General features: G+C 41.0%; 1 long non-coding RNA gene across 8 annotated transcripts in view; it reads left to right on the top strand.

Annotated features, from left to right (window-relative positions):
• LOC110356328 (uncharacterized) overlaps positions 1–15,092 on the top strand; it is a 244,019-nt gene that overhangs the window by 134,846 nt on the left and 94,081 nt on the right. For 7 of the 8 annotated variants that reach the window (XR_010472583.1, XR_010472589.1, XR_010472584.1 and 4 more), the window contains one exon: positions 9,116–9,263. This is a non-coding gene — a long non-coding RNA (uncharacterized LOC110356328). Of the gene's footprint in view, positions 1–8,856; positions 9,003–9,115; positions 9,264–15,092 lie in introns of those variants that run through there. The other variant, XR_010472588.1, reaches the window with a different exon arrangement.

Raw genomic sequence — 15,092 nt, 5'->3', positions numbered from 1 at the left:
AATCACACTTCATGCAGAGATCAGTAGACCATTTTCTTGCATTGTTTTTTAAAATCAAATAATTCAAATTGTTTTAGCAGTGAAAGTAACTGAGAAGACCAAAAATTCAGGTGGTGTTTTCTGTTCAAATTAGTTGATTGTGCTACTAATAATTCTTCTTGCTTGCTTTGTCACCTTCATCTACTGTTTGTGTAAACATTCAGAAATGCTTGTGGACTATTTTCATGTTGGCTAATCAGTGTACTAGATATGGTTCATTTCAGTCTTCCCTTGTTTCATTTTGCATCTGTAGCTGTAAACATGGAAGCTGCCTATAAGAAAAAGGAAGATAAATTTTCTGTATAATGTTGCTTGAACTTCCAGGTACTTCTTTCTTTACTCCTTCCCCTGTGTTGGTCCATTCTGCCTTGTATCATGTAATCCCAGTAACAAGCCCTGTTGTTGTGATATAATTTTTTACTCTGATAGGAATTTAATTATGTCCCATGTGGTTTCTCAATTAGATTTTGCTGCTTGTGCTGATTTTGAAGCATCTGTAGCTACAAAACCAGCAAATCTTTACTGTGGTTTACATAAGGGACTAAAGCATGGCTACATTCTTAGTCAAGAGTTCTCTCTTGTTATTCTCTGAAAAACTTACTTATACCTAGGCAACGGGGTTTATCAATGCTTAACAAAGGGAGAAGTTTAATTTCAATGTTTTAGATGGTTAACAAATAATTCACTTTGGTGTAAGTTCTCTAGAAAAGAGGGCTTATCCACAGCTGACGTGATCTCACAGAGCCGTGGTGAAAGCTTTCCGTGGAAAGACCTGAAAGACGCTGTAACTGACACACAGCTCATTTGTGTTCCCTCCTGGTTTGCTTTGCTTTACTTGAAAATATTCAGAGCTGGTGGAAATGATTTTTCTTGCCTGTATTTGTGATTACTTCCAATGTGATTTTTGTAATCACAGTTGTGAATTAGAAAGGGCAGAGAGAAGAAAAACAATATTTAACATGTTGTTTCATGTTTCCTCAGGTCTGTATTCTTGTTAATATGGGGAAAAAATATTTGACTTAATCCAAATATTTACATAAAGACAGAACTAATATATCCTGGATAATTTTTGCCACTCTTGCCTTTGCTATTATTTTAATTTGATATGGATATATTTCTAACTATGAAAGTAATTCTTCCAATTTATAACCTATTGCATCTTGTCAGTCTCTTGGATAGGGCTGAGAAATTGCAGTGTGTGTGTGTGTAAGATACTTTCAGCTATTCTTCAGAACGTAAAAGTTAGTATTTGGCATTAAAGCATGCTTTGCTAGATTAGGATATTTTAAAGCCTCTAGTCTATCCCCCTGTGCAATCCAGGGCAAACTTTAAAGCACAAGGGAGCTGCTCAAGGTCTTATCTATTTGAGTTTTGAATATACCCAAGGGTGGAGATTCCACAGCTTCCCTGGGCCCTTTATCCAGTGCCTGACCATCATCACTGTGAATTTTGGTTTTCCTTTCATGCAGGCAGAGTTTCTCTTGCTTAAACTTCTGACTGTTTTCCCTCGTGAAGATATGTAATGTGACAATCTTATCCATTATCAATAATTCTGTCTCAGAATATAAATACACTTGCCAAATCCTGCTTTTCTTTCCTTGTCGCTTGTGATAAAACAGCCTTGAATCCCACTGCTTACAAAGGAGCTGATGAAATAATGCCTAATGACTCCACTGGTTTTTATGTATACGTGGGGTGCTGCATTTGCAGTGCTTATTTAACTGAAAGAGATTCAAACTGCGTTACCACCACTAGTCAACTTTTCTAATTATTACATCATATAGATTCCACACTGTATTTTCCTCCTTTAATGTCTGAAGTAAATCTCCTTCTAGAATATGCCCTCTGTCAGATTTCTGAAATATAATGATTAGGGTCTTGTAAACTAGCTTTTCCCATCCTCACACACTTGTTTTTAGGTATTATATTTAATTGTCCATTGCAAACACAAGAGGAGAGCAGACACAGAAAATCTTTTTTGTAGAAGCAGATGCTAATTACACAGCTGTTCCGTATTGTTCTGGAAAGAAATAAGGTTACCTGCAGCTCAAAGAAGAAAACGCTCAGGGTTTTCCTGTTTATTTTTTTGGTGTAAATTCTCTGAGGCTCAACCCTCCCCTGCATTCTTTCTCTAGAGAAGTTAATTTGCAAGTAGCAAGAGATAAGACTCCTCTGCAGCTTGCCACAGCACTATCCATCCAATACAAAATAATTATACCATAAATGTCTCAGATAGACAAGTCAAAACTGAGACCCAAGGCTCGTGACTATCCAGAAACAGCTGTAATCATTTAAGTCCTTGTTACAGCTGAGCCACATGAATGGTTTTTGCCATAGGGTGGCTGACTTAGCTTAAATTGCTTTCACTTGTTCTCCTTGAGCTGAAAATGACTTATTCAACAAGTGTGCTGGTGAAAGCAAGATGTGCCATTCCTAAAGAAAAGGTCTTTACTACACTTGCAATGTATAGCACCAGTAGCTTTACAGCTAATCCTTGAGAGTTAACTTAGCTTTTTACTTAAAGTTGAACTGCATGAGGATAAAAATATAGACATGTAAAATGCACTAGAATTTTGCTTAATACCTTTAACCTTGTAAATGCTGACAAAAGCAGTGAGACCTGTATGCAGTTATCACAGCTGTGATCTCAGGCAGTGAATCTTTCACAACTGTAAAAAATGTGCATCGGTTGCTCCCCAAAGCACAAGCAAGAGAGCTCTAGGTAACGAGTAAATTGCTGGGAAACATCAGCCTTGTTCTAATCAAGTTGCAGAATATAAATGGGAATATCAATAGGATAAAACAGTTTTTCATCTCATAACAAATATTAAGTATGTAATATTGCCACTTAGTGCTCACAACCATCATCACGTTTTGACTATGAAAAAATAGGATTGTATACCTTTAAGTGATTCTTTGACGTCCACCAAAACAGCTTAATTTTAACCACTCTGTCAGGGGAAATAAAATAAAATATAAAAAGGTTTTTCACTTGATTACATGTGTTTAAATCACAATGGTTTATGTAACTGTCAAGGACAATGGACCACTGACTCACAACAGTTTAGAAAAACTGTCCTTTGCTGGTTGGAGTCCCAATTACAGATTTATTGTGTTTTTTGGTAGCTGCTTAGGCTTCTTTTATGCCCTAGCCCTCCGTTATGGATTACAACGTTGTCACCCATTTTTTCTAGGTGTTTTCCAATAGTACCTGCAAGTCCCAGGCACAGGGCACAGTACAAAGGGTCACATGTTTGGCTGGGAAACCAAACTGCATTGTTCCCACTAAAGCTGGTGAATGTTTGTGGCCAGCTTAGAGAGAATGGAGAGCTTCAGTGAGAATGTACCTGTCTAAGTCCAGGGGCAGGTGGGGAGCACAGCTTGCTGCACAGGTCTGGAGTTTCTTCCTTGTTTTCTCATAACCTATTATGAAATGCTTCTATTTATCGCTTCATTTTAAAATCACCTGCAGCATTTACCTTGATTTGAATGGAAGCTAAATCCCACACTTCATTTTTATTATTTCAGTTGTATATTTTATTAAATAAGTATAATAATCAGCATTGTTAGAACCTATAGAATCTGTAAATTATGTCATTACAGTAATAACAAGATTAAGACAAAGAGCTGTCAAAACTAACACTTGAAATATCTTGTTATTTCCTTCTAATGTTGTTAGAAGTTGTGCCTATTCACTCGGTCTCATTCTTAAACACATTTATCAGTGTTATCCTGTGTGATATATCCTGCATATTCAAACAAAATATATCAGATTATTTGGATTTGTTTGCCTTGCACAGAAGTAATGAAGTTAAATAATCAATTGCTAAATTCCTAATTTTTGTAGAAGTCTAGTATTTAAAAAAAAATTAAAAAGTCATCAGTATCATTGCTAATATTTTCCAGAGATTCCACAGTTTCTGCAAATTCACTTGCTGGTAGTTTAATACCAAGTTTAATGAATGAATCAGTTCAGTTGAAACTCCCTTTGCTCTGCTTACAGTAAGTTACAACTCCTTAGTTCAATCTTCAAGAAATAAGGCATCATTCAGAGTATTGAGAATGTTGCAAGGAGCAGGGAACCTGACCTGAGCATTACCACCTCTGAGCTGATGTACTTTATATGAGCTGGTTTTACTAGTGAAGAGAGAAAATGCTTCTTTAACAAAACAAACAAAAAACCTGCAATCAAACAAAAATCACTCTCTCTTTAGCATACTGTGGACTTCAGCATAATCACCTAATGAGGTCTCAAAGAAGCAGGTGGAGAGCAGGGTTAATAGCAATCTGGGTTGTGTGGGTGGGGGTTATTGGGTGCAGCTGGGGGGATGCTGGTGGAGTCATGCGGGTGCCCCAAGCAGGGCAGAGGAGTGGGGCTCTTAGCATTGGGCATTGCTTGCTGCCTTCTCCTAAGGGTGTATGGCTCAAGTAACCTGCCTTGGGATGCCAGCAGGGTAGACAGGAGGTTACCAAAGAGCCTGAACAAGCAGGAATACTGTGCAAAGCCTTTAATGCTCTATGTAGGAAGCATGTGGCGAAGCGAGTGTGTTCCTATCTGGTGCTAAAGCCTATGAGTCAATGATAACCTTCTCATTGTCGTGAATTCTTCTGACTACTGTGAAGGACCAGGGCAGCTTTCAGCAGTTTTCTATCAATGGTAAGTGTGGCCTTTGGAGGGGTATAAGATACTATTGCTACCATATCAGGTATTTAGAGGGTACATATAACTAAAGCTGATGTAACTTGCTCTTCTTGATGTTCTTGCTATATAAGAGCTTCTGGAGTAGTTTAAACAGAATAGGGTTGTTAAGCATGTTAATCAGAAGTCCTCCTAAAGGTGTTTGCTTGTAGTGCTCCAAATGAGAACAAACTTCGGTAAGTGCACTATCTATTGACAGGAACAGTTTTTCTTCAGTGAGAATACGTGCTTAGTCCTCAAACTTTATTCCTATTTCTTTCACTAGTGGAAAAACAAGCAAACCATGGCAAGTTATTCTTTGCAGTTGATTGTTTTTTTCCTTAGTCTTTTTGCTTGTTAACTACTTTTAAAGTCTGGGCTCAAATGTCTGTGTCAAAGGATTAATGGCTTTTCTAAGTGTAAGGCTGGAATTATCTTTATTTCACAAACTCTCTTTGAATCTTATAATAGACTTTTGGAAGTGGTCTTTAATTTTTTTTTTAATCTAAATAGCGTAATGGCAATTTCTAACTGCTCTTGTGATCATCATCTCTTGTCATTTTCTTTCGGTATAAGTAATGACTATATGGCTAAATGGTGTCAAGATGCCATGTATTTTTTTCTGTACTGCTGTTTCACCCTGTCATTATTGTAATGAGTGTCATTCGTCGTATCATCTGCTGTGCAGTCATCTCTCACACAGCCCAGTTCCTTTGGCATTGACTTAATGAATAATACAGAGGAGAAATGTTTTAAAATTACGTGGCAAATTTAACAATCTGTGTACGTGGACCATCAAATTTTGCTGCTTTTGAGCCTTTGTGTTCAAGTGTAATTCCCAGTTCTGCTGAAGTGATCTTTGTGGAGGACCTTGCAGTCACTTCAGAAGGAGTTAGACCTAGGAAAGGAGTAGCTTGTCCTTCCTTGTGCAGCCTACCCAGAGATTATGCTCTAATTAATGGGTATGTCATTTGCATCAGTTATAATAATTTTTACTGTAGACACACTTAGATATTTTTTTTCTCTCTACTGGAAACCTGTTTGCATAAGTATTTCAATCCTAATTAACCTGATATCGCCAACGTCATGGCTGTACGGGTGACCTCAGCAATATGTGCCGCACATGTGCATGGTATCTGCACTGATAGAGTTCACTGTGCAAGTAACAGGCATGCAATACAATCTGATGCCAAATAATACCATGCAGTCAAAACCAAAACCCATGTTTTGAACAATCCTAAATTCTTGCTTGAACCTGTATGCCAAGGCCTGTGGAAATAGTGAAGAAGTCTGCAGGTTGGGGAAGAGGGGTGTGAAATCCAGACTGAATGAGGAAAGGATAAGAAGATATATAGGAGAAATGAGAATCCTTTATTAGAAAGGAAAAGGGAAGACGAGGAGGATAAATATGTGAACAGAAAAGAACCATGGATATAAGGAAAGAACATGTGGGAGGAAGGTGCTTAGAAAAGGAGGGAGATGCTGTTATTTATCTAACTGCTGACTCTGGTGTTTGAAGATATGTTTTTGTTGGTTTTCATATACCTAAACTATTAGGAAGCTGTGAGGAAATACTGATATGTCTCAATGGGTGTATATATGTATTTTAAATCCTGAAAAATAAAGGATAGCTGAATGTACAAAGTCAAATTGTCAGAAGATAGGAAATAGTAATGATCCTTGATCTTAACCAATCACACTTGTGTATGTGATAGTCTTCAATTATTGTTATTTCATATGACTAGTTATTCAAATATAATCAGGCAGCATCAGGATTAGTGAATTTTATTTAATCAAACTGTATTAAACACTTTTTATTGTAATTTATTAGTAAAGGCGTAAACTTTCTCACTTGACCTGCTGTAGTAAAGTAGTTCTATTTTCAAGGTATTTACAAATAGTTTTAGATGCCAGCATGTGCATTTAGAGAGAGCACAGTTCGCCGCTTGCTTTGACACTTGACTGCGTTTCTTCTTACTATGGTGTTATTGCAGGAAATTGCCTAATTTCCTCACCAGAAGAATATTAAAAAACTAAAAGATCGGCAAGGTTCTTGAGCTGTTCCAATGAGCTGCTCTCTTTTCAAGCAATTATCATCTGTTTTTCTTATAAATGACTACAATCAGCCTTTCTGGCATAGCTGTGCATGAGGCTGACTTCTCAGAGCAGCAATGTTCCGGTGATAGTAGAAGCGTTTATTGCAGAAAGAAGTCATATGTTAAGGTGACTTGATGGGGATGGAAGGGAAACTGTTTTCATTGTCATGGCCTGCAGAGTCCTCTTGCGATCCTATTTATCCCCTCTCTGAATAGTAAAAAAGCACAGTGATTCTTCCCCCTCCTAACCAGGATTTGCAAAAATGTGTGTTCAACAGGCTTTAGTTGTTGCTGTGGATGCTGCTTTCATTGAGAAGTAGTTGTTGAGTTGTAACATCTTTGAGCTTCCGCTGTCATAAAAAAGCCTCTTATTTAGCAAATGTAACGATGTTTTTGGCCCATGTTAGCAATCCTTATGGCTAATTGGAAGTAATGTCGATGTGGTACGAGACTAAAAGAACTGTAATTGTTAGTGGTAGATTCCATACAAGTAGAAAACGGCTCATACTAGAACTTTGACTTATGGGCTGAAATCATATATAGCCATAGCATAGAAAACCAGCTTATTATGTGTTGTGTGCAGTTCAGTTACCATAAATAAACAATAGGGCCAGTAGAGCTGATAATGATGACTTTCATTATTTGGTGATGTTTTGTTTCTGATGAAGCTGTAGACTTTGGTCTCCTGAAAATGGAACCCCAGAAGCTTTCTAAGATGGGCCCCTTGGCTTCTGGGAAGGAGACCAGAGGCTGATGTTGGGTTTCAATCAGCCAGAGCTGTATTTCAACAGAGGTTTAACATGTTTGGAGATTTTGGGAGGTGGCTGTAGTGGCTGATTAAACTCCACTGTGCCTCTTTCTTTCCCCTACTTACATTGATGAAGGTGCACCACTGTCACTGCAGCATCATTTTTTGTATTCATACCCTCCCCTCAACCCTTTCCATGGTATTAGGAAATCCTGACAGACTTTCTTTATTAAGAAATATCATTACTTCTGATTTTGTCTTCTCATTCTCCATCTTCTTTCCAGGAAGACAAAATGAGACAGAAGGTCAGGAAAGAATAGAAACATTTCCTTTCAAATGACAATAATACTATTTAATTTGAGTATAGCATAATTTGGAAAGTGGCCAAAGACAACAGGCTACCCTTGGGAGTTGCTGTGGCAGCTGCTAAGGAAAAGAGAAAAATTAAATAATATCTTAATATGAACTTTCACTGTAAACATAGCCAGGACAGAAAGTTGTGGCCTAGAGATGTAGTCCTGATCTTTCTCTTGGAGCAAACCTGCAAATTAAAGGCATCTTTACTGCATCCCTGGAGTACACTTTTCAGGATAGTGTTCTAAACACTGTGGACAAGAGCACAACAGTTCATCCTTCCTTTCCCCTATACAGAAGCCTTTATAACCTAAATTAATGCACATGACCTTAAGCCCTGACCCAGAATGTGCCACAGAGGCTGCCAGCCTCAGGTTATGAAATATGGCTCTGGTGGGGTGTGGCATGCTGCTTCAGGTGTGTCAACATACTGTAAAACAGTATTTATGTTTCGTGGTCATTGCATGGTGTTTGCTTGTGACTTGGGCAAAATGTCCTGGGGACTGGATGAGACCAGCGTGCTCTAGAGTGACCCACCCTGGCCCAGTGCATCTTCTGATGCGGTTGGTGTAGCTTCCTGAGCCACGCTGAGCTGCATGTTTGCTAGCAAAGTGTGCAAGGCTGCACGGACTCTGCCTGGAGTTCCGAAAGAAAAGCAGGCGTTGCTGGGGTATTAGGAAAAGCTGCACACAGCTGCTCCTCATGCTCATTTCTGCACAGGCTGCAACAGAAAGGATCTTCTGTATCTGAAAGGAAGAAACTTGGAGGCTTATGTAAGCAACAGCAAACAGATCACTATTGTTTAACCAGGGAATTATTCTTCTGCAGAGCACAGTAGCTTAGTTACCATTCAACAAACACCCAGACTGTGGCTGGGGTTGTTCAGGGACTTGACTCCTTCCTTTTCAGGACTCACCAGAACAAAGGCAAGGCCTTGCTGAAAGTGCTTTCATCCTTCAAATTTTATACTCGGTGGTGCAAGCCACAATCCCTTCTCCAGGACAGAGAGCTTGCTCTGTAATCAACAAGCTCAGCATTTGAAAAAAAAAGCTTACCTCTGTCACTGTGCATAGGCTGGGCATATATGGTGGGAAAGCGCTTGTTCCCCTTGTTTCCTTTCTCCTACCTTTAAGAGCACTTCCGACGACATAAAGAGTTTGAGGAGTTCAGAGCTTGACACTATTTTCTCTCTCCATACAGGTGTCAAGGAAAGATGTTGAATCTCCCAAGTGGAGGAGGCTGCTGGTACTGCAGAGCATCTCAGAGGTGTGGACACACTTGTGTGGGCTGTTGCTTTCATCCTGCTGAGGTAGTTCAGTCTCTTCTCTCCAGGCTGCTCTTCACTTCTGTGAGTACATTGGTTTCATTTTCTAAAATACTTTTTAGTCTGCTGGTGTATTTTGATATCTGCAATACCCTATGTACCACTGGGTTAGGCAGGGCATAGCTTTGCATCGCTGTTCCGCCTCTGCTGAAAATGAGTTGTGGCACAAATACGCTCTGTGCCAAGTGGTAAAAACACAGTGATGGAGTTACTCTGCCACAGTTCACAGTGACACAAGGAAACGGGAATCTGGGAACTGCACCCTTTATTTGACTAAGTTGATGTTGTAGTTCAGGTATCAGAGAGTAAGGCTGAAGGATGGATAAACAACCTTCTTCTCAGCTGCTTCCTGACTGGAGGCTCTATGTGGCTTTTCAGTGCACTCTGAGACCTGTTGCAAAACAGTTACGTGACTGTGGGACGGAATTTGTAAGCCATTGACACACATCGTACAGCTTTCTCTATTTTTTTTTCTTTCATTTTTCTATAGCTTTTCTTAAAATGCTTAAATGATTCACCCCAGTATGGCTAATGTGTGCACAGGTAAATTTTACAGACTAATTCCCTTGTGGGGAATAAAATCATGCTGCCAAATGCTGACTGGAGCAGTCTCAAAATACTGCAGAATTTCACTTATTGGTCCATCCATTCAGAAGTGGAATTACAAGGCAGTAAGAGACAAACTGAAACTGAGAGGAAAGAATAGTACCTTATGAATTACTAAATGAATAGTGTTCCTCTAAAGTCACATCATACATGCATACAAATGTGCTTCCACAGCCACTGTTCCAAGCTGTGCTGGACTTAGCACCTCTTCTGGTGGGTACCACTGTTCTCCTTTGGTTTCTTCTAGTCCATGTTTGTGTGCTCAACTGAGCACAACAGGATGGCATAGCAGAAACAATCCAATGCAACTTTTGGTCTGCACTGAGGTGCAGTTTTACGTGGTAATAGTGGTTGAAAATGAATTAAGTAGAAAGTGGGTGTGCACCTCCTGCTGAACCTTCAAACCCTGTGAACCTCCATGTGGCTCTGGGCTGACTTGCAGGTGTACTTTCTGAGCACCAGCCACTGCTCAGCACCTTCATGCTTCAGTTTGGGAGAGGGAGCAAATGTTATTGCTGATCCTATAATATGCAAAGACTTGGCAAATTCCAGTACTTAATTCCTGACAGCTGTCTGAAATCTTTTAGTATGTTTGCTGGCTACTGCAGGAAAGTCTTGTGAAGCAGACTGCAAGAGAAATTCCCTGGAGGAAAATCCCTCCCTGCAGGTGGCTATTACAAATTTCCAGTTGCTGTCTCGCTCCATGCAGATGGCTGGTCTCATTGGCCACTGATGAGCCACGCAGCCTGGCACCAGCTTTGTAGCAGCCGGCCTCGTGCTGCGCTCTGCTCGCGGTGCCCAGGGAACCGCTGCTGGCCTTGCTTCTGCCAGCAGCAGCATGGCAGTACAGGAAGGGCACTGTTATCAGCTCAGGAAAGCTTTTAAATGGCTGTCTTTATCTTTGTGTGTTACAGCAGTGATTCTCACCTGTGTTGTCCTAATGCCAACTCACCTCTTTTGAATACCTGTAGTAAGATTTAAGGGTGGGTAGCCAGAATCTACTTCTGTAGTAACTGCTATGGAAATACCTTGGCAGCACCTATGCCATGGCTGTCCTGTCCTTTCTACAGCCTGTGCCTTGGTAGGTTTTGGGGCCACTGGAAAGGAAGGATAGAAACCCCCTTAGAGATGTGGTGATGGCAGTAGCTCCTATCTGCAAGGCAGCAGCACCAGATCCCTGCAGAGGAGGTTCATGTTTCACAAGAGCTAGAATAAGGCAAATCCTCAGCCGTTGATTTGTCTTCTGTGTGCCTGTGACAAGGCTGGAATAAGAAGTCTGCCACTAAAGCTGTGGAACTCCCGTTCTGCTCTTGAGTTTCAAGTTGCCCTTCTGGTGGCAATCCCCAAACAATGTGCAACTCTAGCACTGCTGTGCTGAGAGCAATGGGAGACCGCTTGTTGCTGAAACCCCTTTAATGGCAAGCCACCATTTTAACCACTTTGATAAGACTTTGTAGTGCTGACCTGCATTTGCAATCTGATTTAGGGCAGCCTGGCAATGTCTAGACACCATGATGGTGACATTTCCTTCCAACAGCTGTTGACAAGAATATTTTTATATTAGAATTTATTTCCTGTGTGCAATCAAGTGATTGCCCAGCAGTTAAATATAACAGCTCTGTAATGTTGTCTGTCTGCTGCTATGCTGTTGCTTGCTATGAATGAGGCGCTTGGGAAAAGTAACTTGTCTCTGGGATGGGAACTTCTTATAGAGAGGGAGCTGGCCTTTCAAATAAAGTTGGTTGGGTCCATTTTGTGGACAGGAAACACCTTCTGGGAGTGCCAGGGATTTTCCCTGAAGAGAGGTCCCTTGCAATGGCCCAGGGAGTGCTGCGGTGCAGCCTCCCCAGGGGCAGGGGCATCCATCATCTTGGCCAGGCTGGCACTAGGAAGGCTGCTCCTTTTCTCTGCAGGTTTTGCTGTGCTCCTACAGATGGTGAGATTGCTCAACTGCTGAGGCCTCAAGCAAGTGGCAAGGCTTTTCTTACATTGCAGGGGGTGATTTCAGCTTAGCACTGTGGCAGACCTGGACCCAAACAGCTTGATATCTATTCTTCTCTGTGGTCTAAGTGCTGGGGAGGCCTCATATACATGAACAGTGCCACCTTGAGAAGCAATCCTTTAAACATGAATAAAGATTAACTTGCGTGAGTGGTTAGAACCTGAAGAATGTTGACTCTGGCAGGCTTGTGCTCATATGCTCAGGTTGTCCTCTGACCTTGCGCAAATCTGTCAGCCTTCTGGTGCTTCACTATTTGCATCCTTCTAGTAAAATGCATATCATATCTGTCGAAGTGTCAGAAATCACTCAGATCTGATCTAATACTTGGAGTTCTAGTCGGTAAGTCTAGGTGTGTAAAATATTTAATAAGTACAGATGGACTGGCAGTCGATACTCTATTTGCTACACTTAACTGATAATTTTTGAATCCCATACTATCTTTAAGTTTACTGTACATATCTTAAATGTTATATGCATGCACAAATGTCACTTACCTTGCCTGACACCAGACATCAGTGGCTTGGTATCTCTCAGCCTCGAGGTGTAACTTTGAGAGGTGTCCCTGCTCAAGGGTACATCACCACCACATGGCCAGCTGCTGTGGAGGGAGAGCTTAATAGGCCCTGATGGCTGCAGATGATTTATAGCAGATCTATCGTGTGAAGTGGTTGATTTGTAGTCACCTTTTCTGCTGTGTTAATGCAGTTTTTGCTGCTTATCAGCCCCCTCTCCAGCCAAACTTCTTTTAGGGACGTTCAGTGCTGAGTTCTCCCTGATAGCCTTGTACAATAAGATTAACTTAATTTAAGGCTTCTTGCTGAGCATCTGCCTGGATTAAAGTCCAGTTAGTTCACACTGGAGGAGTGCATCTGTCACAGCATCTTAAGACACTGCTATGAAGTAGGCTGTGTGTGTGTGTGCCTTTAAATAACTACTGTGGAGGGTAGCACCAGTCCTATTGGAGAACTTGAGCCTAGCACCCCAGTGCTTTGCAGAATCACCATGAACTCTCCACAGGCCCCCCTGGGGTGGGCTTTAATTGCTCAAAAGGGCATTGACAGCTTGATGTAAACAGCCACTTAGAAATTAGCAACAATAGACAGTTTACTACCGAGGTTCTTTTAAATGTCAAGCCCAACTGTCAGGAACTGCCAAAGAAATATGGTGCTGGAGGTTAAGGACATTGAGTAGCAGATTTGAAGGAAATATTAAATTTTGTTGTTAAAAGAATTGGGCTACTCTCTACATAAAATATAAATCTGCTATTTTACTTGGATTTAAGCTTAACCAGGTGTCTACAACTTTTTTTCCCCCCTCCCACTTATGACAGCACTGAAAAATTAGGTAGCTATGTGTAATAAGATGAATGATTAAAGTGCTCTTGTAACTAGGAAATCTACTGGAAATGAACCTTCTTTTCATGCAACACCTGTGCCTTTCCATTGAGCATTCTGGTATGTCTGCCAATGTATTATCTTATTAAAGCCATGGTCTGGAAAAGATGCCTTTAAAAAAAATGCTATCAAGACCAGTAAATGTCACCCCTTGTGCTGCTATGGAAGTTCTCCCTAATGCTGTCACTCCCACTCCTTGCCACTCACTGCAGAAACTTAGAGCAATTCATCAGATTAAACATTTTTGACAGGTAAAGCTTAGTGGTTACTGCAGCCCAGTGAGTCTTGCTGTCTGGAGTTCAGCTGCTTTAGAGCAGAGCCTGGGTTTTTCTGGAGCGAAATGTCAGGTGCTCCCAGGGCACCCCATGTTTGTGGGATGGGTGTCCTTGCAGGAGTCGGGGTGCCGGTTGTAAGGAAAGAAAACAAAGCAGGTCACATCAGCTGCTCCTGCAGCGGGCAGGCTGAGGGTGCAGCCTTCTCAGCCTCGACAAGCAGAGCCGGGTTCTACCTGGTTCTGGAGAAGAAGCAGGTTGGTAGCAGCTCCCAGATGTTTCAAATCTGGATGCACCAGGTCCCAGTTTAATTCATAATTCCTTCTGCTCCCATTCGTGCTCCTCACAAGTCACCACCTCCTTCAAACATTGCTGATGGTGGTGAAACAGAGAAATAAACTTAACAGCAGAGTCAATTATGCTGTTGAGCGGCGTTCTTTGTTTTATCAGTGCTGGGGAACACTGAGGATTGTGCTCCAAAGACTGGATGCTCTTGTGTTGCTTATATTCACATAATTATTACATATGCATTACAATTTGTGAGATTTTTGACATACAATACATCTATACTAAGAAATAGTTGATGATGTTAGTTATAATTTAGTTTCTTACAATATATCTATTAATTATTAGTTAAATATAAGCTAAACACTCTGCTTCTAAACAACATATGACGTAATATTCTGTCCCCCTCTTGTCATGCAGAAGGATCTAAAACTTGAAAAATATCCCCTCATTTTGCAAGTGGTCAGAAAGCATTTATCATGTCCACTGATTAATGATGGTTATTTCTTTTGTAACTTAATCACAGTACACATGAATTTGGCAGCTCCTCTTCAGTAGAACTGGTATTCCATGGCCAAAACTACTGACCTCTTTGGCCCCAGCAACTGTCTCCTTATCAGAGCCTAGCTAATAGCAGAGCCAGTGTCTTTAGTCCTCCTCCCTAGCCCAGGTCAGCCCTCTCAGCCCCTTCCTTCACCAGGGATTTTTGCATCCTGAGGCAGAGAAACTGAGGGGCCACAGCAGCTGTAAAACTCTACATAAGCACCTTCCTCTGTCACATTCCTCTGCTGAGACCTCTTTCACAGTGTGTGCGATAGTCATCACTTCATTAAGACACTAGAGGAGAAATTAGGAGAATGAAAAGGAAACATAATGTTGTTGACAAGCTGCCCCTCCACAGTTGTTGTCAATGGGATAAATGCAAGCATTATTTGGATTTGCAGGCAGAGTACCAGGTTGTTTGGATTTTAGGGGGTGTTTGTTTTTGAAATAGTAAAACAGGAGGACCAGAGACATAAAAGTGTGATCAGATCAATTCAAACTCTCGCGTACTGTCCTAGAAAGAAATGTTAGTGTGTATGGGAGAGGGGAACTTGCAAACGAAATATCGAAGTGCATACCATGATCTCACTTTGAACTCTGTGGTTAGTGTTGGTCCGGTCGGCTGAGGGGAACACAATGACAGCACTGAAATAGAGCACGAGGTACAACAAAAGGCCTGATACTGAGGTGTCTTTTTACTGACCTATCTCATGCCAGCTTGCTGTTAAGCAGTCCTGAATTATAAACCTGC

The sequence above is a fragment of the Columba livia genome, chromosome 4, assembly GCF_036013475.1.
Source record: "Columba livia isolate bColLiv1 breed racing homer chromosome 4, bColLiv1.pat.W.v2, whole genome shotgun sequence".
Taxonomy (NCBI): domain Eukaryota; kingdom Metazoa; phylum Chordata; class Aves; order Columbiformes; family Columbidae; genus Columba; species Columba livia.
Note: the sequence above shows the minus strand (reverse complement) of the source record. Positions and strands in the feature narration are given on the sequence as shown.